At 35.9% G+C, this 27,824-nt stretch overlaps 1 pseudogene across 1 annotated transcript in view; it reads right to left on the bottom strand.

Annotated features, from left to right (window-relative positions):
• Positions 1-1,362: 1,362 nt before the first annotated feature.
• The window catches only part of LOC144316713 (large ribosomal subunit protein bL9m pseudogene), a 60,254-nt pseudogene continuing 33,792 nt past the window's right edge, over positions 1,363-27,824 (bottom strand). The window contains exons 3-5 of the transcript XR_013382591.1: positions 5,451-6,479; positions 3,154-3,724; positions 1,363-2,093 (exon numbers count right to left, since the gene is read on the bottom strand). The product of XR_013382591.1 is annotated as a large ribosomal subunit protein bL9m pseudogene (transcript). The remainder of the gene's footprint in view (positions 2,094-3,153; positions 3,725-5,450; positions 6,480-27,824) is intronic.

Genomic DNA, 27,824 nt, shown 5'->3' with positions numbered 1-27,824 from the left:
TTCTAAAAATTATGAAATATATGTACAAATTTACCAATCTAAATAATTCTGGTATAATAGTTCACCTTTTGTTACTACTTAGCTTTTAATGGAAACTAAGGCTTCTTAAAAGTTAAAAGTCTGAAAACATAATTAAAACTGTTAGAAATGATAAGGAAAACAAGATGTGGTTTTGGTAAGAAAGGTATGAGTAATAAGAATAAATTTTTGCTGAAGGGGGGAAGCATCATTCTGAAATGAGACTGGTAGTGTAGAGAGTGAAAACTTAGGACAAAATCTGAATGAGAAAGAAAGTTGTGGAAGATTTATGAAGGAGAATCTTTGGAAAGAATTTTATGCATGGTCAGGACTAAGATTGGAATGAATGTGTTTTAAAAATACAGTGGTATGAGATTGGAATTTGGTTTTTCTGTTAAAAAGACAGTTTTCTTAGATTATTGGTCTGCTCTTGATAAGAAATTGCCCATAAGGTTTTTTTTCTGTATTGGACCAGAGAAACCAGAGTTTCTGTGCTTTGTCTTTATTGGGTCTTTGAACACTTAAGAAAGTTAAAACTTCTCTGAGGGCTTGGGAGGCTCAGTCAGTTAAGTGTCCAAGTCTTGATTTCAGCTCAGGCCATGATCTCAGGGTCCTGGGATCAAGCCCTGCCTTGGTCTCGGCACTCAGCAGGGAGTCAGCTCAAGCATTCTCTCACTCTACCTCTTCTCCCCCCTCTTGAATATTTTTTTCTAAAGTAAATAAATAAATCTTTAAAAAAAGAAAGTTAAAACTTCTCAATATTAAAAGAGCTAAGTTTTGTTAACTATATAACCTGTAGAATCTCTTATTGCCATCTAATTTAGATGGAAAATTAAATACTAAGTTTTATAATAATCTGTAATCCTCTTTAGGCATGTACTTTAGAACCTTCTGAAATTTTTTAACAGAATTCCCCAAAATTCAAATTCTAAATGAAGTCTTTTTGACTAATTAGGCTTGTTTATTTTGTATGTTGAGAGACGTGGGAAGCGTTATAAAACGATGATAAACCTTATATTGCGTGGGTGAATGTGATAACTGTTGCAGAAATTATACAAAATTCCTAAAGTTTTAATATGTCCTGGTATAATGTCATCATATGTAATTCTAATTAGTGAAATGTTGTGTGTCACAAAAATAACCAGATTTCCTTGTCAACAGCATTATAATGAACTTTCATCAGATTTTTACCCATGGCATTTTTGAGTCTTGTCATTTACAGTTAGTGTTTCCCTGATACTTTTACAAATGTGTTTAGCTTCAAGGAGATTCATGAAAAGGACTTTTTGATACATACAGGTTTCTGCTATCTTTAAGATCATTAAACTGAACTAGGGATTTCAGGAACTAATGGAAAACCTGCATTCAAGCAGAACAAGAATTAGTTAGCTACATGGGACTAAGTAAATTGAGAAAAATGATAGTTTTTATGACTTTCATTTGAAACATTGCTGACTTTTTAATATTTCTTCTTTCAGATTTAAGGAAACTTTCTCTTAAGCTATCTATGACTTACAGAAATTTGATAGAATATTCCTTTGTGCACATATTAAAACATTTATCTTTTCTCCCTACCTGAACTCTCCAGAATTGAGAAACTCTCAGTGAGTATTCTTTCTTTCATGGCAATTATAATCATTTGCATAATTCAATAAGAAACTATTCTCCTTGTAACAGGACACCATTGAAAACTGCTTTATTACCAAGGTTTTGACTGGAATGTCATATTTGTGGGACACATACACAGACTTGGAGATGATCAGACATCTTTAAGGAGCTAAGGTTGCCTTTATGCAACCAAATAAGGCCTGGTGGAAAAAAAATCAGTGTGATACTTTGCTATAGAGTTCCCAGTAGTCCTACCAGGTGAATAGAGAATGTCACTTCCTGGCAGGTGCAGGAACCTCAAGATATTTTGGGGACCTTGAGAAGAGAGTGATTCACTCAAATCACCAACACAGGTATTGCAGGCGAATCTTATGGCAGATATCTGGCTTGGCTCTTGTCTTTAAAAGGCTGTTAGAAGTCTGAACTGAAATTCCTAAAAAGTTCCAATGAGGCAGATTTAAAAGAACCTATATAAAAATAAATAAATAAATAAAATAAGAGAACCTATATGGTCAATCACTATTCTTGCTGCATTTATATAAATAAGTAGGTCAAGTCTGTTAAAACTGGACTTATTTTGCAAACAAATTATTCTTAATTTGGCAGTCTTTGATCAAAATGAAGATGATTTTAGAGTGAAAAATTGTGTTTCAGAAACACACCTTTGTGGATACTATATTCTCATTAATTGTCTTTGAGTGTTGTTTGCTTACAAAACTAACCTGAATGCTGAATTTTTCTGGTTTCCTCAAATATTTGATTATAACTCTCCAAATTAAATTTTTCTCCCATTCTCTTCACTTGAAATCACTGAGAACTAAAAACTACCCTTTTTCCTAAAGTCTTGCAAACTGAAGCTAGACAATTTGAGGTAAACTTCAGAAAAATTGCCACAGTAGCTCATGTATAGACAATATTCGTGCCTGTTGTGTGGGCCATTCAAAAGGATCACCGGAGACATTTGAAATACAAACCAGAAAAAAATCTATCTATCAGAATGCTACTGCATGCTCTCACCTGAGAATGCTTTGAGCCCAACATCTAAAAATCTTCTCACTGGCAACACTCAGGACTAGAGCAGTGGGTTTATAATTTGTTTCAACCGTTAATCTGCGTTTGTCTTTTATTTCCATAGAAATGCTTATGGTTATTTCTAAGACCCCAATGCCAAAAAGAGGCACTAAAGAATATTTCAGAAGTCAAGTCAAATGATTCCATTCCACAATGTTGCCCCTGTTGACCGTGTTTCAACAGGAAGTAGTCAGATCAGTGACAACTTCCTCTTGTCAGAGAGAAATTTAGCACATCTGACTCCATACTGCTTCTATTTCCCTTGCTACTGTGACTTGTTACTTTGAAACTTGTGCTTAGCCCTGCACAAAGGCATGTTACAGCTAAGATTTACAAAAACTTTTTTTTTTACCCAAAATCTACCTCACCTAAGGAGAAAAGGAAGTATGTACAGATATAACTATGCTGTTTAAGATCTACAGACACAACATGACCAGACTCCTAATATCTACTGACCAAGTCCAAAGAAGTAATATGACCTTCCTCAGATGTCTAGAGATTTCAGTTATCTTGTGATCCCAACCCCTTCCCAGCTCCTTCTTTGGCTAACATAAAATAAGCTGGAATTTCAGGCCAAGGGAAGACGGTTCTTTAGGACAATATTCCACCATCAGATTCCTGGTTTTCCAAATAAAGTTGATTTCCTTACACCAGCATCTTGCTTCATGATTATTAGCTTGCTGTGTGTCCATGTGGACTCAGTTACACTCCTTGTTCAATGGCATGTTTTCTTTCCACAAAAGAGTATCTTACTGATTTTATATATATGACTCTGTTAGGGGTTCTCAGTGTTGATATTAGCTAGGTTTCTATCCTTGGCTGTCTTCTTTCTGTATTCTCTTTTGGCAGGATCAGATATCTCTTCTCACAGGTGACTCTCCAAATTTTATCAGTGTCCCAGCTTAAATGACCCTTCTGGTGGGATGGTTTCTCCGGTGTTTACTCTCCCCTCATTAAGGAATTCATTTTTTTCAGCTTGCAAAGGACTTTGCTATATTCTTATGTATGTCACTCTCTGCTGTGATTTCTGAAACAGATCAAAGTAGGATGAGTAACATTAGCTTATGTTCTTGGGAACAAATTTATTTTCAGAATGATATAAATTGCAGTGCTTGTTATCAGCAACCATTTAACCACATAAATTGTTTTAGTTTAAAAAAAGAAACAATGTGTCATGATGATAAATAAATTTTCACAGTACCTTGCAGGTTTTTGAGTTTTGCTTTGCAATGATATTATACCTATTTTCTAGTTTTTAGTTAGGTATACAGCAAAAGCTAATTTCGGACAAAATTGAATACTTGGTATTACGAGAAAGTAAAATTTATCTGAGATCTTGGTAGCCAGAGATAACTGCCATTAACTTATTGAATCACCACAATCTTGTGCAGATATTTATGCAATAATCATATGCATTTAAATAATTGATATCAGTGGTATCATATGTACTTTGATGATATCTTTTAAATAGTCTCTTTTCACATTCCCAGAATGTTACAAGAATGTAATTATGCTTATGTGGAATCCATCTATTATGTAGAATCTACCCTATTATCAATAACATCCTATTACTATTGTTATTTTCAGTTTAATTCTGGTAAATAAAAACACAACTAGTTTTGTATACTTTTTCTCCAGTAAACTTATTCAACTGTTAATTGCTCAGTTATTAATTTCAATAACTTATTTATAGGTTTGTTTGTATTTTATGTGTAAACAACCAAAACATATGCAAATAATGATAGTCTTGGGTTTTAATCCTTGTTTATCTCCTTGTTTTATTGCACTAAGACTTCCTAGGTTGAATAAAAGTGAAGATAGTAAGCTTTTGCTATTTTATTGATAATATTTCCAAAGGCCTTAGCATATTCAAGTTATCATATTTGCCTATTAGAATGGGAAGGACATATTTATTGTGGGAGTGACATTTCCTAATTTGCTACCATCATACTACTGAGTTTCTGTGTTAATTGAACTTTATGATGGTATACGATCTCTCTTAGACATGGGAAGCTTTTATACATGAATACTTTAATACTTTTGCATTTATGTTCATTAGACATATTTTTTTCTGTATCAGTCTATCTGGTTTGGAATCAAGGTTGGATGACTCATATGCAATAAATTTTGAGAATATTTGCATGTTTGGTCCTAAATAGTGATAAGCTCCTGTGGTTTGGAACTCCTTTGAGAATCTGATGATTCCTCTTTGGTAAACATATTAAAGTACTGAGAGAGTGGGACATCTAGGCGGTGCTGTCAGTTGAGCATCTGGCTCTTGGTTGTGGCTCAGGTGGTGGTCTCAAGATTGTGGGATACAGCCCTGTGTTGAGCCTGTTGACTCCCAGCTCAGTGCAAAGTCTTCTTAAAACTGTTTCCCTCTCCCTCTGCCTTTCATCCATGTGTGCTCTCTCTCTTTCTCTCAAATAAATAAATAACCTATTTTTTAAAAAGAAAGTACTGGAAGAAGTGATGGAAGCTCCATGTGCCTTTCCACATACTTTGCCCTAGGCATCTCTTCCATCTGGCTGTTCCTGGGTTGTATCCTTTTATTTTTTATTATTTTTATTTTTATTTTTAAAAAAGAACACAACCTCTTTATTTCCTCTTGAGATACAAATGTTCAGTTTATATGAGAATGAGACCAGTACTAGAGACAGTAGCTAGCTCTTCCATTTGTTCCAACACAATTCCAGGCTCAACAGGATCTAGACTATTTCATCTATTAATATTCAGCTTATCCAACCTACAACCTGGTACTCCTTGAGTAAGACCGTCCCAGGAAGGCCTGATGTGATAACGGTCAAAGTCGGGGGTGGGATATACAGAGGATTCAATGTGTGCACGCAGTTTAGGCTGATGTCCCCATATGCTCTCTAACGTTTCATTATTTGGTCAGAGCTGAGAGTGGTAACAGGGCGCTGGCCCGCTGTTGCTCCACTGCTCCTCCGAATCTGTTCTTCTGCTTTTGAGGGAGAGAAGGTTCAGATCGTCTGGGAGTTGGTGGGGGCCATTCCCTTGGCAGCTTGCTGGGCTAACCAGCACTTGTATCTTTTGGTCTTGGGCCTCTCAAAGTTCACCACAGACATGGGTACTCTCACAGCGTCAAGTCCATTTACCGTCCCCTCACACCTGGACTCGCCCCACCGTGTGATGGGCTCTTCTGGTAACTTTAATGCCTGTGGGGCGACCACAACACCAAGATTTTTGAAGAAATGGCGGGCAACTATTTCGGGATTTAGTTCCCATTTGTTGTTCTTCATCCCCACCTCCAGGTGACAGCGTCTCAGAAATTTCACTGTCATCTCACCTGTCCTGGTCTGTACTTTCTCTAATTTTCCTTCTTGTCTTAGCAATTTCTCCTCCTCAAACAGTTTCTTGTTTTCAGGGGATGCATATACAGCCAGACCTGGAGGTGGTAGTCGATTCCCGCCCAAAGATTTCTTCACTGAGCCCAGGTCACCCCGGACTCCCAGTCCTTCCACCGACCGCGTGAGGATGAGCTCCAGGCTGCCCCTGGGCCCGTGCTTCGTGTCTTCTACCAGCCTGTAGACCCGGTGTCGCGGGGCAGGCGCGGCTTCCCGCCCTCTCCGGCCAGCGGCACCTGCCACCGGCGCTCCACGACGACCGCGCCCCGGCTGTGAGAGAGGCTGAGGTCGCGCTCTGGGCCGGGGCGGCGCCGGCGAGGCTCGGGAGCAGCAGCCCACGCAGCGCTCGGCGCAGCAGCCACTGCCCTGTGGCGGCCGCCATGTTCCCCGCGCAGGCGCACGACCGGTTGTATCCTGTTATAGTAGATTGGCAATCTTATGAAAAGAAGGAAAGGGAATAAAGATTTTATTTATTTATTCATGAGAGACACAAAGAGAGTAAAAAAAAAAAAAAAGAAGAAGGAAAGGGAAGGGGGAGCTGGGGAGGGCAGGGGAGGAGGATGGAAGAGAAGAAAGAAGGAAGGAAGGAAGGAAGGAAGGAAGGAAGGAAGGAAGGAAGGAAGGAAGGAAGGAAGGAAGGAAAAAGAAAGAAAGAGAGAAAGAGAGAGAGAGAAAGAAAGAAAAAGAAAGAAAGAAGAAAGAAAGAAAGAAAGAAAGAAAGAAAGAAAGAAAGAAAGAAAGAAAAAGAAAGGAAGGAAGGAAGGAAGGAAGGAAGGAAGGAAGGAAGGAAGGAAAGGAAGGAAGGAAAGGAAGGAGAAGGAAAAGGAAAAGGAAAAGGAAAGGAAAGGAAAGGAAAGGAAAAAAGAAAAGAAAGAAAAGACCTGTGCTTTCCCCAGGGGGGAAAAAAAAAAAAAAAGGCAAGCACATGAACAAACACAAATATTTCCATACATATTGAGAGAATTTATTGACCTGCTAGAGAGCATCCCTTTGCCCTCAAGGATACCTATCATATTCCTAATGAAGTTTCTAGATTCAGGGATATAAAAATAAATGTTTGGACTAAATTTTCCAGAGTTCATTATTATTATTAATGTCTTACAATAAATAAGTATTAAGCTTTTATTTTTAATAATGAGCTTCACCAACAGTTCAGGAAAATAAATTCTAACCAAAGACTAAACTAAAACTAAAGACAATTCTTAAAAACTAAGTAAGAACAAAGTTAACAACATCGTAGAAAAATGTCCTAAAAATTAAAAAAAAATTAGGAAAGAAAAGATGTCTAATAAAAATACTTAATCACAGAAAAATGTAAATAAATACAGGTCTTGACCTTAGGATACTAAACAGTTCTATAATATTTAGCGCTGCAAAGAGAATGGCAGACAGTACCTTTGAAGCTAATGATGAAATTGTAGATCAATGATCTTTTTGAAGTCGGGTTTTCAATATCTATCAAAGCCTTTGACATTGCAATTCACCTGTACTCAAAGATGTATGAAGAAGCAGAATACTGTATTTAAGTTTGTATAGTAAAAATTGCATATAACTTGAATTTCTTTCAATGGAAAATGATAACATCTGCTATATCTGTACGATGGAATACTGAGCAATAATTTTAAGGGAAGGCATATAGATATGAAATTATTTAATAGATATTAGGATATGTGTGGCATGTCTATATTATTAGGTAAAAAAGACACTCTTCACAATAATATTTAGTAGTTTTCATTAGGGGAAAATACATGAAACAAATATATATACATACATTCATAAATAAAAGTTTATAATAATTTAAAGTTCTGGAAAAACAAAAACAAACGTCAACATATTTATATCTGGAGAAAGAAATAAAGTAGATGCAAGGCCACAGTGAAGGTAGACTGTTCTATATTTTTGGTAAATTTGACATTTTTAACAAGTATATATGTAGCTATAATTTGTATAATTCAAAACACATTAAAAAGTGGAAAAACTAGATAATCCTCACTATATTAAATTATGTTATTTTCTGCATTGTTCACATTTACTCTTATTTAGACTGTTGCTTTGACTTGTATATAACCATACATACAAATAAATCCAAGTTAATGAACCTATTAACATTAATGCTGTAGAACACTACTACCATAGTTTTCATACCACAATCTTAAATTTGCAAATTACTTGTGACTTTAAACATACTTTATAGAGTGATATATTCTGTTGAAAATATAGCTGACTAAATTAGAGGAAAGTATTATTTTTGACACTTTAAGGATCTTCATTTTCCTTAATGTGTTCTCAGAGAAAACGAAGCTGCAAACTTTAAGAAAATAATTTTTCTGTGTTAGAACAATTAACCTTTCTGTTTAATCTGTTTAATTGTCTGTGGTTGTGTATGTGTATGTATGTATGTATGTACGTATGTATAAGAAGGTATGACTCTGTGCATAAAGTATAAAACTCAAGATAAGCAGAGGCTCTGCTTTACAATATCCTTAAGTAATCCGACCCAAATTCAGACTCCCAATTCTTTTTAAAATTAGCCAAACTCTCAGTAGCAGGTTGGTCTAAATCTTGAAAAATAAATGTTTCAGGCCACTGACACACTGAAATTGTATTTATTTAATATTACTCAATAGAACAGCTTTCTGCATTACAAATTCATTAGCAAATGCAGTTAATTTTTCAGAATCTATTTTTAAGACTTAATTAAGTCTTCATCTTTGTTTTCAATATTACTCTGTCTTTGAAAATAAAGTTATGGAAAGATTAGTCTCTCTCTAAGATTATTATGAATGTGAATAATTAGCTCTGCTATCATGGATTATATACATGTTGGACTTTTCCTTAATTGAATTTTTAACCATTACTGTAAATACTCTAATTTAATTTGTTCTAAAGTGTCTTATTTAATAGCCTAGAGGTGTTGACTTATTATAGAGGTGAATCAAATGTTTAAAGTGCACTTTATGAGAAGCAGCATAGTTTTTCTTTTAGTTCCTTTTCCTTTTTATATATTTTCAATTTTACCAAACAATTGTAAAAACAGAATAAAAAAAATTTAGATAACCTATACTCCAGTTGACCAGTTGTTTGTATTTTGTCTTATTTGATATTCTCTCCTCCCCTCCCTCCTTTCTCTCTGTGTCTCTCAGCTTTGAGGATTATAATAGCATATATGTTTGACTGCTTGATGTTGCCTGATGGGTGGACTCTATGCACTATTTAAAAATATTTTGTTTTCTTTTTTGTTCTTCAGGTAAGATAATTTCAATTGCTCTGTCTCCAAGCTCACCATGCTTGTTGGCATCTTCCTTAAGCTTGTTGAGGCCATTGAGGGACACCTGATTTCATTTCATATGCTTTACTTTTTAATATTAGAATATCTATTAATTTTTTAATGGTTTATATTTCTCCACCAAGATTCTCCATCTGTTTATTTTTTATGGCAATATTGCCCTTTAATTCTAAACATTTTTATAATACCTGCTTTAAAGGTCTGGTTTTCTACTTTTTTTTTTTTTTTAGTTTTTTTTTTGGTTCTCTACTTTCAACATTTAAGTAACTTCAGATTTGGTTACTACTGATCACTTTTTCTCTTATCTAATGGTCCTATATATATTCCTTCTAATTTGCAGTTAGTATTTTGTTTTATTTTGGTATTTAGGGCATTGTGAATATTATATTTTAGACATTGAATTCAGTTAGCTTTCTCTGAAGAATGTCGAGTTTTATTCTTTCAGGTAGTGAATTTGATTAGACTTAAATTCTAATCTCTGTCTTATCTTTTTTAAGTGTGCAGTTAAAATCCCTGCTCAGTGCTTTATTTTTAAAATTTAAAAAAATTTATTTAAATTCAATTAATTAACATATAACGTATTATTGGTTTCAGAGGTAGAGGTCCATGATTCATCAGTTTTATATTATACCCAGTGCTGATTACATCATGTCCCTCCTTAATGTTCAGCACTCAGTTACCCTGTCCCCTCACCTCCCTCCCTTCCAGCAACCCTCAGTTTGTTTCCTATGATTGAGACTCTCTTATGGTTTGTCTCTCTCTCTGATTTCATCTTGTTTTATTTTTTCCTCTCTTCCCTTATGATCTTGTTTTTTTTTCTTAAATTCCACATATGAGTGAGATTATATGATAATTATCTTTCTCTGATCGACTTATTTCACTTAGCCTAATCTCCTCTAGTTCCATCCACATCATTGCAAATAGCGGGATATCATTTTTGATGGCTAATTAGTATTCCATTGTATATATATACCATGTCTTCTTTATCATCTTTCAATGGACATATGGGCTCTTTTCATAGTTTGGCTATTGTGGACCTTGCTGCTGTAAACATTGGGGTGCAGGGACCCTTTTGGATCACTACATTTTTATCTTTGGGGTAAATACCCAGTAGTGCAATTACTGGGTCATGGAGTAGCTTTATTTTCAACTTTTTGAGGAACCTCCATAGTGTTTTCCAGAGTGGCTGCACCAGCTTGCATTTCCACCAGCAGTGTAAGAGGGTTCCCCTTTCCTTTCCATCCTCTCCAACATCTGTCATTTCCTGACTTGTTAATTTTAGCTATTCTGACTGGTGTGAGGTGGTATCTCATTGTGGTTTTCATTTGTATTTCCCTGATGATGAGTGATGTTGAGCATTTGTTTCATGTGTCTTCTTTGTTTCATGTATGTCTTCTTTGGAGAAACGTCTGTTCATGTCTTCTGCCCATTTCTTGATTGGTTTATTTTTTCTTTGAGTTTTGAGTTTGATAAGTTCTTTATAGATCTTGCATACTAGCCTTTATCTGGTGCATCATTTGCAAATATCTTCTCCCATTCTGTAGGTTGCCTTTTGGTTTTGTCGACTGTTTTCTTTGCTGTGCAAAACCTTTTTATCTTGATGAAGTACCAGTAGTTAGTTTTTGCCTTTGTTTTCCTTGCCCTTGGAGACATGTCTAGAAAGAAATTACTGAAGCTGAGGTCAAAGAAGTTGCTGCCTGTGTTCTCTAAGATTTTGATGGATTACTGTCACATATTTAGGTCTTTCATGCATTTGTAGTCTATTTTTGTATAAGGTGTGAAGAAATAGTCCAGTTTCATTCTTCTGCATGTGGTTGTCTAGTTTTCCCAACACCATTTGTTGAAGAAATTGTCTTTTCTCCACTGGATATTTTTTCCTGCTTTGTTGAAAGATTTGTTGACCATAGGGTTGAGGGTCCATTTCTGGTTCTCTATTCTGTTCTATTGATCTATATGTCTGTTTTGGTGCCAGTACCATACTGTCTTGATGATTACAGATTTGTAATAGAGCTTGACATCTGGAACTGTGATGCCACTGGTTTGGTTTTCTTTTTCAACAATCCTTTGGCTATTTGGGGTCTATTCTGGTTCTGTACAAATTTTAGGATTACTTGTTGCAACTTGGTGAAATAAGTTGATGGTATTTTGCTAGGGATTGCATTGAATGTATAGATTGCTTTAGGTCTACTTAGTGCTTTAACCTTTCATCTATTGCTATCTTCAGGGCGCCTTCATGTACATAATTTATGGAAGAATCAAGGATATGGGGAAAGTTTATAGACATGTTTTGGTCTGTCTTCTCTATGGATATTCCTTTTGCCAATATTCCCCTGACATTTTAATTCCTCTGGTATTCCTGAACTCTGGTCTCACCTTTTCAAACGAATTAGACTCTTGACTTTGCACTTATATTCAAACTACCTAACATAGTGTGGAGTGAAAAGCCATCTAAATTCAAATATCACCCAGTGAAAATTTCCATTACTGAGATCATCTACCCTCCAGTTCTGCCTGACTTAGGTTGTTTTCCAATATCATAAATAATTATTTTTTCAACTTTTCACACAATTTTTAATAGCCATATATAAGAGGATGAGACTCTTACAAACTACTGCACTGTTATCAAAAGTAGAAATGCTTTGTTATTAATTAATCACATTTGTTTTCAGTTGTACATTGCATTCCCATTTGAGGCACTGAATACTTATTCTGTAAATATTATGCAAAAGATTTTATCTCAAAATATTTAAAATGTAAATAGTCTTTAAATTCTTTTACCCCAAAAAAGTAGTAAAGTATAATAGAAACTTAACATAGGAATCATTATTGTACTACCTACTTTGAAATTATTAACAAGAATCATATGAGGGGAGTACTATTAATTGAGTAATTGAGGCTCAGGAATTGGATATGTTGTACAGGGTCAGAAGGTTGCTAGATTCAACCAAAAAAATAATCAGAATTCCAGAATAACCTAAATATGCTAAAATTTATATTTAAAAATAGTTTTTAGAAATACAGCTTTGTTCATTTTATTTTTTTTGTTCATTTTAATGTAACTATATCTCAAAACTAAAATCCTTTAGAAATTACAATAAAAAAGTTGTTCTGAATAAACAATAAATAAAGAAGTCCTACAGTTGGGCTTTTATTTGTTTGTTTGTTTTTAATTAGAACACTGTGGAAGCCATATGAAATATCCTTTGGCATCAAAATCAATGATCAAAAATAAGTTATTCTTAATTCAGGATAAAGTTTTTATTCTTCTAAATTCAGTCCAAAGCAGCTCACAGTTTAAGTCATCTTTTTTGATGCTTATAATATTTGTGTCAAAATGGACAAATAAACGAAATGACTCATTACCAAATAGTTCTTAAGTTAGTTCTTATCAAAGTTCTCAGAATTAATTGTGACTTACTTGAAAAAGTTCTGTTGAACTTTTGGACTGATTCCCCGCTTTATCAGTAAATATGGGATCTGGTTAACAACAATCTCCAGATTTCCACACCTGCTTAGCACAGGAAAATTTTCATTATAGTAATCACCACAGTCACAAACTCGATGACATGCTGTCAGAAGATCAGGTCATCACCTATCTTTTCTATTTGAGCAAACAAAATTGTTCATAGTTGGAAAAGTTTAAATTGAGTGTCTCCAGCAGCAACTCAAATCTCTTATTATATTGGAGATGAGGGCTCAATGGAATTATAATTAACCAATTTTATTTTCTTTTTCTCTTTCATTTATTTTTCTCTCTCTTCCCTCCACACCCTTCTCTCCTTCTCTTCCTTTAGTACTCTTCCATCACCCTGGATGCTTGATCCCTCCCCCACAACTTCCTCTTTTCTCCATACCATCAGTATTTTCCCAAAGTGTGTATACATACATGCTCATGCATCCACACACATAGCACATCATATAAGATATATGTATTTAATTCTACTATAAAAAAAGAAATCAGATGAGGTAGTGATTAATCTTACTTGTCAATATCACTAAAGTAACATTTAAATGAACGTTTTAAAATGAAGAGGTTGAGGGGCACCTGGGTGGCTCAACTGGTTAAGTGTTCGACTCTTGATTTTGGCTCAGGTCCCAAGATCCAGCCTGACATTGGGCTTCAGTGTGAAGTCCACTTGAGATTCTCTCTCTCTCTCCATCCACTCCCCTCAAAGTAAATAAATGAATCTAAAAAAATAAAATAAAATAAAATAAAGGGTTTGATAGTAATGGAAAGGATAGGAATGGAAAGGACATTTATCCTATGTAGAAGGAGCAGCATAAACAATTGCATGGAATTATCAATGAACTATGAAAATTTGGAGTCCGTTCTTTGCCCAGTACAGGTGTGTGAGGCAGATAAGGCAGAAACGAATGCTGGGAATACAAAATGGGATAGTGTTATGAAGAGCCTTGAATGCTACACTAAGGAGCTAACAATTTTTCTCAGAAGCATGGGAGACCATCTCAGTGTAGACTTGCTGTTGTTTTCCGAAGTGGAAAAAGGCTTATAGTTGCTTTTTCCAATTGTAAGGGTGACATATACTTTAGGGGAGAACATAAGATATGGTGAAATATAAACAAGAAATAGATGTTATCTAAAATCCCACTAGGTAGAGATAACAATAGTTAACACTTTTCTGTATGCTTTCTATGTATGTTTGCACTTAGAGTATCTATATAAAATGGTTTTGCAAACCCTTTGAGTACTTGATAATATGTAATGGGTTTTATAGGCAAATGATAAAAAATTCAAGAGAAAGGCAAGTCTCATCCTACTATTTTCTGATTTCTTCAAGTTCACTACCTAAAAATTACAAATTCTGATACATAATTTCATAAATGGCTCTGCATATACAAGAATATGTATGTTATAATTTAAATATATAAACATAATTTTAAAACACGATAGCATAAACATGTAAAATGAAACACTATACTATACCTTGCTGTTTCATGTAACAGTTAAGCTTGAAAAATATTAAATCTTAAAACATGCTTTGAAGTAAAGGTAGAGAGTAAATGAGAAGTAATATTAGTATATAAATTATCCATTTTTGCTTGTCTTACTGATTTTCTGACTACTTTGTTGTTTTGTCACATTATAGAGAAAGTATACTGTTTCTAGTATTTTTACTGTTTGACTTATTAAGCATTTTTTGTCGAATACTGTTACTTTTTATGGGTATATGGAAAATGTAACTTCTTTCTTTGCTCAGTTGAGTTATATCAATTAGATCAATATAAGCAATAAAGTTATTTAGATCTTTTTTTCTAATTCAATCTATTATAGTTTGAGAGTGGCTCATACTAATGAATTTTTCTTCTTGATTTTTGATGCAATTATTTTGTATATAGATCATGATTATAAAATTTTCACTGTGAATCAGTGTTTATTTTATAGTCTTTTCTTACTAGAATTATGTATTATCTGATAATGTGCTGATATTTTTAAATCTTCAGTTTCCTGCTATGTTTTTTCTTCTCTTTTGTTTTCAAGGCTTTCCAAGTTATTTTATTTTATATCTCCTATATATAACATGTAGTTGGGTTTTGCTTGATTATCCAACGTGAGCATATTTTTTATTTTAATAGATAAGCAAACTTCATTTATATATATGGAGATGAAATTAATTATTGGTTTAGTTTTGCCATCTTCTTTGCTCAGTTGAGTTAAATCAATTAGATCAATGTAAGCAATAAAGTTATTTAGATAAAAATTTGTGTTTTTTTCCTAGAATATATATTTTATTTATTTTCTTTCTTACTAAGGTCTGTGTTTCTTTCACTGTGTATATTTACCTTTGATAATTTTAAAAGTTTATGCTCTCTCAAAGTTATTGTGGTCCTTTATAATTGTGATTTATTTAGTGGAATTAATCTATTTCTTTCCCAGTGCCTATTGGTTTTCTACTGCAAGTGATATTGAAATTCCTATATAACTACTTTCTTCCACCTCTGTAATCTCCATTGTCCCACCTATTCTGTAGCTTATATAATTCCTGGCTTTTCTAGAGGTTACCTTCATATATTTAAACACACTTATATTGCTTACTTTATATATATATATATATATATATATATATATATATATATATATATTATGCTTTACATAATACATCTTTTCCCTGGCACATGGTTTTCTTTAGCTGAAAACTGCTTCCCACCCACAGATTTTCTTTCACTCTGCCATGCAGTTGCAAAGATGGTAGATTTTCTCACTCTCCCTTGCAAGATCCTACTATGAACTAAATGTGAGGGAAGTTTCTGCAGGAGTTCTCATCCTTGAGACAAAACTGCTTTTTCCAAGAGAGGGATCACTAACTTTGCCACATACAGTAGCCCTCTACCCTTGAAAAGCCAGTATCCCAACACATTTGTATGAAACCTGTACCAGTAGACATGTTTTACGCATTCATCCTCATCCCTGGGTTATTTTTTCTACAAGCATGTTATATATGCATATGTATTTTTTCTATATCTCTTTTTATTTTCTGATCATCAAGGCAGATTTTCATTTTTCTTCCTCATTCCTCTTGTTATCTAGTAGAGTCAGACAGAAAAAGAGGTGGTATCTTTATTCTGTCTTAAAGCCAACAGTCCATTTAAAGATTTAAGGTTGAGGGTTGTTATACATATGATTGCATTTAAAAAAGATAACCACAAGAACATAAAATCATTGCCACACATACTGATTCAGTTGTGATTTTTTTAACATCTACAGTTTCTTCAGATATCTGGGTTTATCTAAAGACCCTTCTGTTATAAGACACCTAATGATACTAACCAAATAGTGTATTTCACACAATAATTAACCCAAGAAATCCAAGAGTAATATGATAGCCTAAAAACTCATGGAATCACTTTTATTTTTTGTTAATATCTGAACTTCTACCTTTAGAACTTAACAACTTATGCTTATTATTTGGGTCATTTTTAATCTAAAAATATTAGCTACTAATAATACTGTAACCAACAGTCATTTAATCTCACCTTAGTATTAATAAAATTTTTGAGAAGTGTTTTGAGAAGGAATTGAATGAATAAAAGGATATAGATCCTGGGGAACAGGAGGTTTAAGGTGCAGACTGATGTATACATTTTGCAAGTTCAAATTTGAAGGAAATCACCAGCTATAAGAACATGGAGAAGTTAGTTTGCAACTACGAGATAAAGAAAAACTTCATCTAAGACATTTTATTTTGATATTAAGTTGTATCTTAAGATGTTTAGATGTTTTAAGACATATTTAAAGAAAGTGAATTTCAGGCCGAGGGAATGAAATGCTTTAAGTCTCACAAAATATTGAAAATATGAAATGATCTAAGTAGGCTTAAACACAATGGAAAAATGGGTGGATAACAAGATATATGTGTAGGTGGATTTATCTGTCAGACACTTTAGATGCCAATGACAGAAATTCAATTTAGAATAGGTTACTCTTAAAGGAGAATGTATCGTCTCTTGGATTTAAAACACAAGAAGGTCAAGAATGAAGCTGGCCAGAGTCACCAAAAAGTCCCCTGCTTAGGCAAGAGATTTGTCCTTGGTTCAGATACCTTCCCCTGAGGATAAATTGTAAGCATCAGTCACCAAACAAAGAAGAAAAGGTACTATATTCAGTTATTAATGGGACTATGAATTAGCTTCCGTGTCCTGGCAGGGCAGCAGGATGGGACCCAGGGCCTGTATGGCTCATTGTTTGGGGGCCTAAATCAATCAAGAAGATTGCGGTGAATTCCCTGGTCAGGTGAAGCCACTGATTTTACCTCAGATGGAAAAAGCCATCTAATCAGTTTTCCTGTGTGCTCTGGAGGCTGTATTCAGGAAGGGTTATAAATTTAGTTTCTCTGCCCCAGTGTAGTGGGAGAAGCAGCTCTAAGGCTAGTAGAGCTCTTTGTTTGTTGTCTTAACTCAAACCAACCTGCACCTCAAGTTCCTTGGTTGAACAGGCCCGTTGGCTTTGCTCTGCAAATTATCAGCTCTGCTAGCCCTTCTCTGAGTTTGAGTGATGCTGAGATATACAGCCTCCAGGTGTTTTACCCTCCCCTCCGTCAGATGTGGCTGGGAGACACTCTGCAACTGATGGGACTGTGACTCAGCTCCTTGCTTGGGTGTGTGCAACGCAGGTTCTGGGGCTGACAAAACTCATCATTTGAAGATCCATATCCAGCAGATCTTCACCCTGCTGAGCTCCCTGGTCAGAAGGTACCACTAGCTTGGGCCTACGATGAGCAAAGCTGCTGGTTGGGATTACCATTTGGGCACTGCAGACATGAACTCAGACTGCTAAAATATGAGTGCTGGTTGTTGTAAGCCCCTCTTTCTTTCTCCATTATAGTCAGATTCCCAGTGGTGGGGTTCCACAGATTGTTCTACAGTCCCAGTGGAATGAGATCAGACTGGTGACTCCCACAAAGATACCAGAAGTGCTGGATGACATTAATTGTCCCATGTGGGTTTTATTTCCCCACTGGAGAAGCCAAATGGTTAGGGAAGACCATTCCTTGTGGTGCTGTGCTGGCCTGTGGAGGAACAATATGGTCAACAGGTAGCCCCTTCTCTCACCTTCCTAATGCAGTCTGTCTTGTTATCTGTATTATAGGGTTGTGCTTTAGCCTCATCCCTGTGTTCTAGGACTCTAGGACCTCTCAGTAGTGTCCTATTATTGTATAATGGTTAGTTTTCCTTACTAAGGGTAGCAATTCAGGAATGACACATGTTGCCATCTTCGTTGCCTTTTCTAGGTTTCAGAGATACATTCCTTGCATTGTTTGGCTCATGGCCCCTTCCTTCATCTTCAAAGCCAGAAATACAGCATTTCAAATCTCTGCTGTCTTTACATCGCCTTCTATCTCTCAGATCCCTTGCCCCTCTTAAACAATCCTTGTGATTACATAAGTTCTACATGGATAATCCAGAATAACCTACCCACTCAAGATCTTTATCTTCACCATACTTGACAAGTTCCTTTGCCATATAAGGTAGCATTCACAGGTTCTAGGAATTAGGATATGGACATTCTGGGAAGCCATTATTCAGCCTACCATACAAAGTTTATGCTTTTAGGCCATGTATACTACTATTAACTGAGTAAAGTTTGAGTAACATTACTTGAAAAAGGTGTATTTTTTTAATTAGAAGGCACTGAAAAGCTTAATACAGCTTTACAATCACCAAATATATGACATATGATAATTAGATTTCCTCAGAAACCAATTGTTCAAATATCAACATGATGTAAATCAACATATTAATTTGCCATTAATGTTTCTCAATTAGTAAAGAGTTTATTGACTGTCTCATAGAGTAGTTGGCATTGCAATATTCTTTTAATATAAAATTTATTTTAAATATGGTACTTAAAATATTAAGCAAACTAGAATTTAGATTTATTTTTGGAAAATTACCTGTTTGAGATTGAAGTTGATTGGCTGTGCTTAATTAATGATTTCCTTCACTTCTTCCATCAATATACAATAGGATGCAAAGCCTGTAACATTGGAAAAATATGCCATTTCCTAGAATGAATTACCATTTGCTGCAACATGGATGTAAAATTTATCAGCATCTAAGTCATAACTACACTACAACTATGCCAAGTTTTTCAAGAATAAGAATGTCAGATTGTAAAAGCATTATCTAGTATCTCCTGAGGCAACCCAATTATGAAATGATGCTCAAAAGAGCAAGTGGCAAAAAGCCACACTACCAAACTCATGCCTGATGACCTATCCCCAGAATTTAGGACTAATTTTCACAGCTTATTGATTGAGATTGAGAAAAGCGACCATATATTTTTACTTCATGTCAAAGAGCTATGCTAGTTTTCTGAACAAAAGTATGAGGATGGGGGGCAGGGCAAGATGGCAGAGGAGTTGGGTCCCCAAGTCACCTGGCCCCACCAACTTACCTAGATAACCTTCAAATCATCCTGAAAACCTATGGATTCGACCTGAGATTTCAAGAGAGAACAGGGGGCTGCCCTGGTGGCTCAGCGGTTCAGCGCCCCCTTCAGCCCAGGGCGTGATCCTGGAGTCCTGGGATCGAGTCCCACGTCGGGCTCCTGGCATGGAGCCTGCTTCTCCCTCTGCCTGTGTCTCTGCCTCTCTCTCTCTTGATTAAATAAATAAAACCTTAAAAAAAAAAAAAGAGTGAATGACATAAAAGACAAGTTGATAGCAAGGAAAGAAGCTGAGGAAAAAAAAAAGAAAAAACAATTAAAAGACCACGAGGAAGGTTAAGGGAAATAAATGACAGCCTCAGAAGGAAAAATCTACATTTAATTGGGATTCCAGAGGGTGCCGAGAGGGACAGAGGACCAGAAAGCATATTTGAACAAATCATAGCTGGAAACTTCCCTAATTTGGGGAGGGAAACATGCATTCATATCCAGGAGATAGAGAAGTCCCCCCCTAAAATCAATAAAAACCGTTCAACACCTCCACATTTAATAGTGAAACTTGCAAATTCCAAAGATAAAGAGAAAATCCTTAAAGCACCAAAATACAAGAGACCCTAACTTATATAGGGAGAAATATTAGATTAGCAGCAGACCTCTCCACAGAGCACTGCCCGCCCTATCTGGGCTGGCAGGATATATTCAGGCTCCTATATGAGAAGAACATGCAGCCAAGAATACTTTATCCAGCAAGGCTCTCATTCTTTTTCGCCACGGGTTTGCCGCCAGAACCCAGGTGTCGTGAAAACCACCGCTAAACCTAAACCAAAATGGGAAAGGAAAAGACTCACATCAACATCGTCGTCATTGGACACGTAGATTCGGGCAAGTCTACCACGACTGGCCATCTGACCTACAAATGTGGTGGGATCGACAAAAGAACTATCGAAAAATTTGAGAAGGAGGCTGCTGAGATGGGAAAAGGCTCCTTCAAGTATGCCTGGGGCTTGGATAAACTGAAAGCTGAACGTGAACGTGGTATCACCACTGATCTCCCTGTGGAAATTCGAGACCAGCGCGTATTATGTGACCATCACTGATGCCCCAGGACACAGAGACTTTATCAAAAACATGATTACAGGCACATCTCAGGCTGACTGTGCGTCCTGAGTGTTGCTGCTGGCGTTGGTGAATTTGAAGCAGGGTCTCCAAGAATGGGCAGACCCGTGAGCGTGCCCTTCTGGCTTACACACTGGGTGTAAAACAACTAATTGTTGGTGTTAACAAAATGGATTCCACTGAACCACCCTACAGCCAGACGAGATACGAGGAAATCGTTAGGAAGTCAGCGTCTACATTAAGAAAATTGGCTACAACCCCGACACAGTAGCATTTGTGCCAATTTCTGGCTGGAATGGTGACAACAAGCTGGAGCCAAGTGCTAACATGCCTTGGTTCAAGGGATGGAAAGTCACCTGTAAAGATGGGAAAGCCAGCGGGACCACACTGCTTGAAGCCCTGGATTGCATTCTGCCACCAACTCGTCCAACTGATAAGCCCTTGCGTCTGCCTCTCCAAAAGATTGGGATTGTCCCCTGCATATTTTCAGGCCACAATAAAGCAATCAATGTGATAGATCATGTCAACAAGAGAAAAAACAAGAACTATATTATCCTCTCAATAGATGCAGAGAAAGCATTTCACAAAACATAGCATCCATTCCTGATTAAAACTCTTCAAAGTGTAGGGATAGAGGGAACATTCCTCAATATCTTAAGCCATTTATGAAAAGCCCACAGAGAATATCATTCTCAGTGGGGAAACACTGGGAGCCTTTCCCCTAAGATCAGGAACAGGACAGGGATGTCCACTCTCACCACTGCTATTCAACATAGTATTAGAAGTCCTAGCCTCAGCAATCAGGCAACAAAAAGAAATAAAAGGCATTCAAATTGGCAAAGAGGAAGTCAAACTCTCCCTCTTTGCACATGACATGATACTGTACAGAGAAAACCCAAAAGACTCCACCCCAAGATTGCTAGAACTCATACAGCAATTCAGCAATGTGGCAGGATACAAAATTAATGCCCAGAAATCAATGGCATTTCTATACACTAACAATGAGACTGAAGAAAGAGAACTTAAGGAGTCAATCCCATTTACAATTGCACCCAAAAGCATAAGATACCTAGGGATAAACCTAACCAAAGAGGTAAAGGATCTATACTCTAAAAATTACAGAACACTTCTGAAAGAAATTGAGGATGACACAAAGAAATGGAAAAATATTCCATGCTCATGGATTGGAGGAATTAATACTGTGAAAATGTCAATGCTACCCAGGGCAATTTACATGTTCAATGCAATCCCTATCAAAATACCATGGATTTTCTTCACAGAATCGGAACAAATTATTTTAAGATTTGTGTGGAATCAGAAAAGACCCCAAATAGCCAGGGGAATATTGAAAAAGAAAACTAGAGTGGCAGTGGGGGGGGGAGCATCACAATGCCAGATTTCAAGTTGTACTACAAAGCTGTGATCATCAAGACAGTGTGGTACTGGCACAAAAACAGACACATAGATCAATGGAACAGAATAGAGAATCCAGAAATGGGTCCTTAACTCTATGGTCAACTAATATTTGACAAAGGAGGAAAGACTATCCACTGGAAAAAGGACAGTCTCTTCAATAAATGGTGCTGGGAAAATTGGACATCCACATGCAGAAGAATGAAACTAGACCATTCTCTTACACCATACACAAAGATAAACTCAAAATGGATGAAAGATCTAAATGTGAGGCAAGAATCCATCAAAATCCTAGAGGAGAACACAGGCAGCACCCTTTTTGAACTTGGCCAGAGCAACTTCTTGCAAGACACATCTATGAAGGCAAGAGAAACAAGAGAAAAAGTGAATTATTGGGACCTGATCAAGATAAAAAGCTTCTGCACATCAAAAGAAACAGTCAAGAAAACTCAAAGACAACCTACAGAATGGGAGAAGATATTTGCAAATGACGTATCAGATAAAGGGCTAGTTTCCAAGATCTATAAAGAGCTTATTAAACTCAACAGCAAAGAAACAAACAATCCAATCATGAAATGGGCAAAAGACATGAACAGAAATTTCACAGAGGAAGACATAGACATGGCTAATAAGCACATGAGAAAATGCTCTGCCTCACTTGCCATCAGCGAAATACAAATCAGAACCACAATGAGATACCACCTTACACCGGTGAGAATGGTGAAAATTAACAAGACAGGAAACCACAAATGTTGGAGAGGATGTGGAGAAAGGGGAACTTTCTTGCACTGTTGGTGGGAATGTGAACTGGAGCAGCCACTCTGGAAAACTGTATGGAGATTCCTCAAAGAGTTAAAAATAGATCTGCCCTATGACCCAGCAATTGCACTGCTGGGGATTTACCCCAAAGATACAGATGCAGTGAAACGGCAGGACACCTGCACCCCGATGTTCATAGCAGCAATGTCCACAATAGCCAAACTGTGGAAGGAGCCTCGGTGTCCATTGAAAGATGAATGGATAAAGAAGATGTGGTCTATGTATACAATGGAATATTACTCAGCCATTAGAAATGACAAATACCCACCATTTGCTTCAACGTGGATAGAACTGGAGGGTATTATGCTGAGTGAAGAAAGTCAATCGAAGGACAAACATATATGGTCTCATTCATTTGGGTAATATAAAAAAAAATAGTGAAAGGGAATGAAGGGGAAAGGAGAGAAAATGAGTGGGAAATATCAGAGAGGGTGACAGGACATGAGAGACTCCTAACTCTGGGAAATGAACAAGGGGAGGTGGAAGGGGAGTTGGGCAGGGGGTTGAGGTGACTGGATGACAGACATTGAGGGGGGACTTGACAGGATGAGCACTGGGTGTTATGCTATATGTTGGCAAATCGAACTCCAATAAAAAAAAAAAAAGTATGAGGATACACTACAAATTTCTTTTCTCTGATTCTGACCTAAATATTGTATCTGGCATGCAGATAACATTTTTTTTGAGAACTTGAAGTATGTTAGTCACTCTAACAACTTTCTATACTTCTGCACCACTAATTTCCACTCCAGAAAATAATTGGCAGACAGTTAGGAGAGTGGTATAGTAAATCAGTGCTTCCCAAACATAAAGTCAGTGCTCAAAAGGTAAGTGCCAAATAAATGAATGATTGTATTTATTATCATTATAAGTGAAGCACTCTTAGTGTAAAAATAGGAAGAAATATTCCCCAAGAAGTATGTAACCATTAGAATTGCATTCAGCTTAAAATATAAGAAAATCTAACTTATAGTGGTTTTGTTAAATAGGAGTTTTCTTATAAAGGAAAAAATTCAGGAGTCATTTTCCAGTACCCCTTATGCCAGAGACCAGGCTTTCAGTAGCTTTTCTATCTGCCATCTCAGTTTGTGACTTTCATTTCTAATGCTTTGGGGTAACACTCATCCTGACATGGCTATACATTGCCTCCATACATTGCATCTTCGTTCAAGAATGGACAAAAGACGGGATTAGTCTCATGTGACCCTTTTATTTGGGAGACAGAAACTTTCCCAGAAATCCTTGCAACAGACTTGCCATTAAATTTCATTGGCCAGGGATGCCTGGATGGCTCAGTGGTTGAGCGTCTGCCTTCCGATCGGGTCTTGATCCCTGGATCTGGGATAGAGTCCTGCATCCGGCTCCTTGCAGGGAGTCTGCTTCTCCCTCTGCCTATGTCTCTGCCATTATCTCTCTGTGTGTCTCTCATAAATAAATAAATAAATAAATAAATAAATAAATAAATAAATAAACAAATAAATAAATAAAACCTTAAAAAAAAATTTCATTGGCCAGAACTGGGTATAGGTGAGCATCAGATTTTATAGATATAAATATAAGGCATGCAGTTACATTTGAATTTCAGGTAAACTATGACTAATTTTTACTCTAAGTATGTCCAGTTCAGTATTTGGGACATAAAAATTAATCATTGTTCATCTGAGAGTAATATTTAACTGGATATCCTGCAGTCCATCTGGCAGTCCTAACTGCATCACATACCTACCCTACTACAAGGGAAGTTGGGAAATCAAAGCATACAATCATGACTATCTTTAACCAATTATAATATATCATTTAGGCCTGAGCACATTGCCTGTCAGAGAAAAAAAAAAAAAAAAGCAGATTCTTTATTTTTACAAGAAAAAAAAAAAAAGAGAAAGAGAAAGCAATTAAATGTGGCTGATATAGGCTGCTGAAATGTATTCCTCACCAGTTCTAAGAATTGAAATAGTATAGAGGGTGATCTGCAGAGGACTGGGAATCAGATATTTTAATCTGCTATCCAAATACAGATCAACATACAGCCAAGTGGACTATACTTAAAACAAAAATAAAGAAATCCAATAACCTACATTTTGGTCTATGAAAGAAAATACAGAATTATGTGTTTTGTTTCATTTTGTTTTTTTTTTTTTCAAAATAAAAATATAAATAAATATTTAACTGATGTTGAAGAAGGTGATATTTTCCTCCAAATTAAATCAATAGAAAAAGTTACGAGGTCCCAGAGCAATAGGTTTAACAAAAAGCATATGAAACTTTAATAGATTAAAAAACACCTGCACCCCAATGTCTAAAGCAGCAATGTCTACAATAGCCAAACTGTGGAAGGAGCCTCAGTGTCCATCATAAGATGAATGGACAAAGAAGATGTGGTCTATGTATACAATGGAATATTACTTAGCCATTAGAAATGACAAATACCCATCTTTTGCTTCGACGTGGATGGATCTGGAGGGTATTATCCTGAGTAAAATAAGTCAATCGGAAAAGGACAAACATTATATGTTCTCATTCATCTGGGGAATATAAATAATAGTGAAAGGGAATAGAGGGGAAAGGAGAGAAATGAGTGGGAAATATCAGAGAAGGTGTCAGAACATGAGAGACACCTAACTCTGGGAAGCGAACAAGGGGTAGTGGAAAGGGAGGTAGGCGGGGGGTGGGGGTGACTGAGTGACGGGCACTGAGGGGGGCACTTGACAGGATGAGCACTGGGTGATAGGCTATATGTTGGCAAATTGAACTCCAATAAAAAAATAAAACAAAATAAAACAAAACAAAACAATAATGAAAATAGAAAGATAAACTGGGAAATATTCTCAACAAATAAAACAGGGAAAAGGTTAATATGCCTATTATAAAAGAATTTCTATAAGTCAATAATTTTTTTAAAGACTTTATTTGAGACAGAATGAGAGAGAGAGAGAGAGAGAGAGAGAGCAAGCACAAGCAGAAGGGAGGGGCAGAGGGAGATGGAAAAGCAGATTCCCTGCTATGCGGGGAGCCTGACATGACCTGGGGCTGATCCCAGGACCCTGGGATCATGACCTGAGGCAAAAGCAGGATCTTAACCAATTGAGCCACCTAACGTGCCTCTCTACAAGTTAATAATTAAAAATATCACTAATAACCTAGAAAATGTAAGCAAAAGACATGAACCAATGAATCATGGAAGAAAATATATATCACTAATAATGTGCTTAGAAAAAAAAAATCCAACAAATTGGTAGTAAAAAAGCCCCCAAAATCAGGTAAATAAAATGTAATTTTTACCTATTATATTTTCAATCTTATGATAGCAAAGCATTTTCTTAGATGAGCAGCCTTGTACACTAATGGTAGAGGCAAAGACTGATGCTGAACTCCTGGAAAACAATTTGAAATATATATGAAACAATTAAAATGTATGCCCATTGAACAGGCAATTCTGAGTTCAGAAATCATTTCTTAGAAAATAATCATTTTGTAGATAAATAATTCTGTAAAAACTTTGTCTCTTAATTTGAAACAATATGAAAACATTTAAGATGGAAATAAAAATTGTGTTACGCATTTACTTGACATTCTGGAAAAGACAAAGCTATAGGCTTAAAGAACAGATTAGTGGCTGCCAAGGATGAGGGGTAGAAAGAGAGTCTGAGCACAGAAAAGTAGGAAGAGGGAATTCTTTGGGGGTGTTGGAATTGTTCTGTATTCTTTTGGTGATGGTAGTTACCAAAATCCATGCATGTGTTAAAACTCATAGAACCATATATCACAAGAAGTAAAAGGAGGACGGAAAGGAAGAAGGAGAGGAGAAAGTGGAGGAGGGACAGGGGGAGGAGAAGAATGAGTTTACTGTGTGTATATTTTAAAAAGCATTGTCACTAACATGCATAATATACATGTTAATGCATAAATGTTAATGCATCTGTTACGCATTAATGCATAATGCATCTAATGTTAAAAATTTTGAAAAAATATTTAAAAACCATTTACTTCTTAGTACTGCCTGCTCAAGATAGCATGAATAGCTAGTAACAGCTAGATAAATTTTAAAAAGCCTTTACTCTATATTTGTGTATCTTTATAGGTGAAATACATATTTGGATTATACTGTATTTTGCTTTATCATTTATAAGATAAGCATTTTTCTATATAATTATATATTTTATATGCACATTGTGGAATAACTAAACATCTGTCACTTAATTTAGTTAACTGTTTTTATATACTTAGTAATATGGTGATTAAATATGATCTGTGTATTTATGTATATACAATAAATATGCATATATGTGTAAAGCTATTTTAATCAGAGAGATATATAAATATTTTTTAACAAAAGGCATTACAGGATTCTTGGAGAAAAGTTGCCATGGTGATCTTTGTGTCCGTTTTAAACAGAGTTTTAGATTCTTGTTATATTTCTTCTTCACACCTGTTAAGATGCTGCCAGGACAGCCTGTCTGGCATGATATGCTGCACTTTCTCTTCTTTTGCTATGAACAACAAATGTAATGATTGCAGCAAAATCGTCATCTTTAATACCTTTTTCCTACTCAGTGGATTTTGAAATAATGAATCATTAGGAAGATTTGTCTTTGAACCTTATCAAAATATAGGATCTGATAGCTCTAATATTTGCATATATGATATACTTTTAGAAAATCAAACTGTGATATATTTGTAAATTTCTCATGCTGCAAAAATTGTAAAGACATAGAAGAATCACTATGCTGTTAGAAGAGGCAGATTTTTGAAATGTATAGTACATTTCATTATAATACTAAAATAAGAAAGACTAGGGAATCAGTGGATTATATTTACACAAAACCCAAAAGCAAAGTTTGTTTAATTCGAAGTGGAGCTCACATTAGAAAATTGAGATAACTCATCTCCATGCATATATGCATGAGTATCTCAGGCAGTAACACAGATGTCAGAGAAAGATTATACTTCCACAACACCTTGTCCTACCTGTCTTCCAAGATGTAGTTCAAGATCAATTGACCATGTTATAATGCACAAGTGGGAAGAGGGTACATCAGAAGCGGATATTATTGGAATCTCCAGTTTAAGTTCCATGACATTCCAAAAGTCTATATAGCCTGGTTATGAAGAACTATATAGTTCTTCAGGCAGGCAGAAGAAACAAGATAACTCTCACTGAGTATAAAATATTAAGCAATGAGACAGTCACTAGACAGCTATATGGCAACTACCAGGGCCACCA

The sequence above is a fragment of the Canis aureus genome, chromosome 7 (assembly GCF_053574225.1).
Source record: "Canis aureus isolate CA01 chromosome 7, VMU_Caureus_v.1.0, whole genome shotgun sequence".
Taxonomy (NCBI): domain Eukaryota; kingdom Metazoa; phylum Chordata; class Mammalia; order Carnivora; family Canidae; genus Canis; species Canis aureus.
This window is presented reverse-complemented; position numbering and strand designations above follow the sequence as displayed.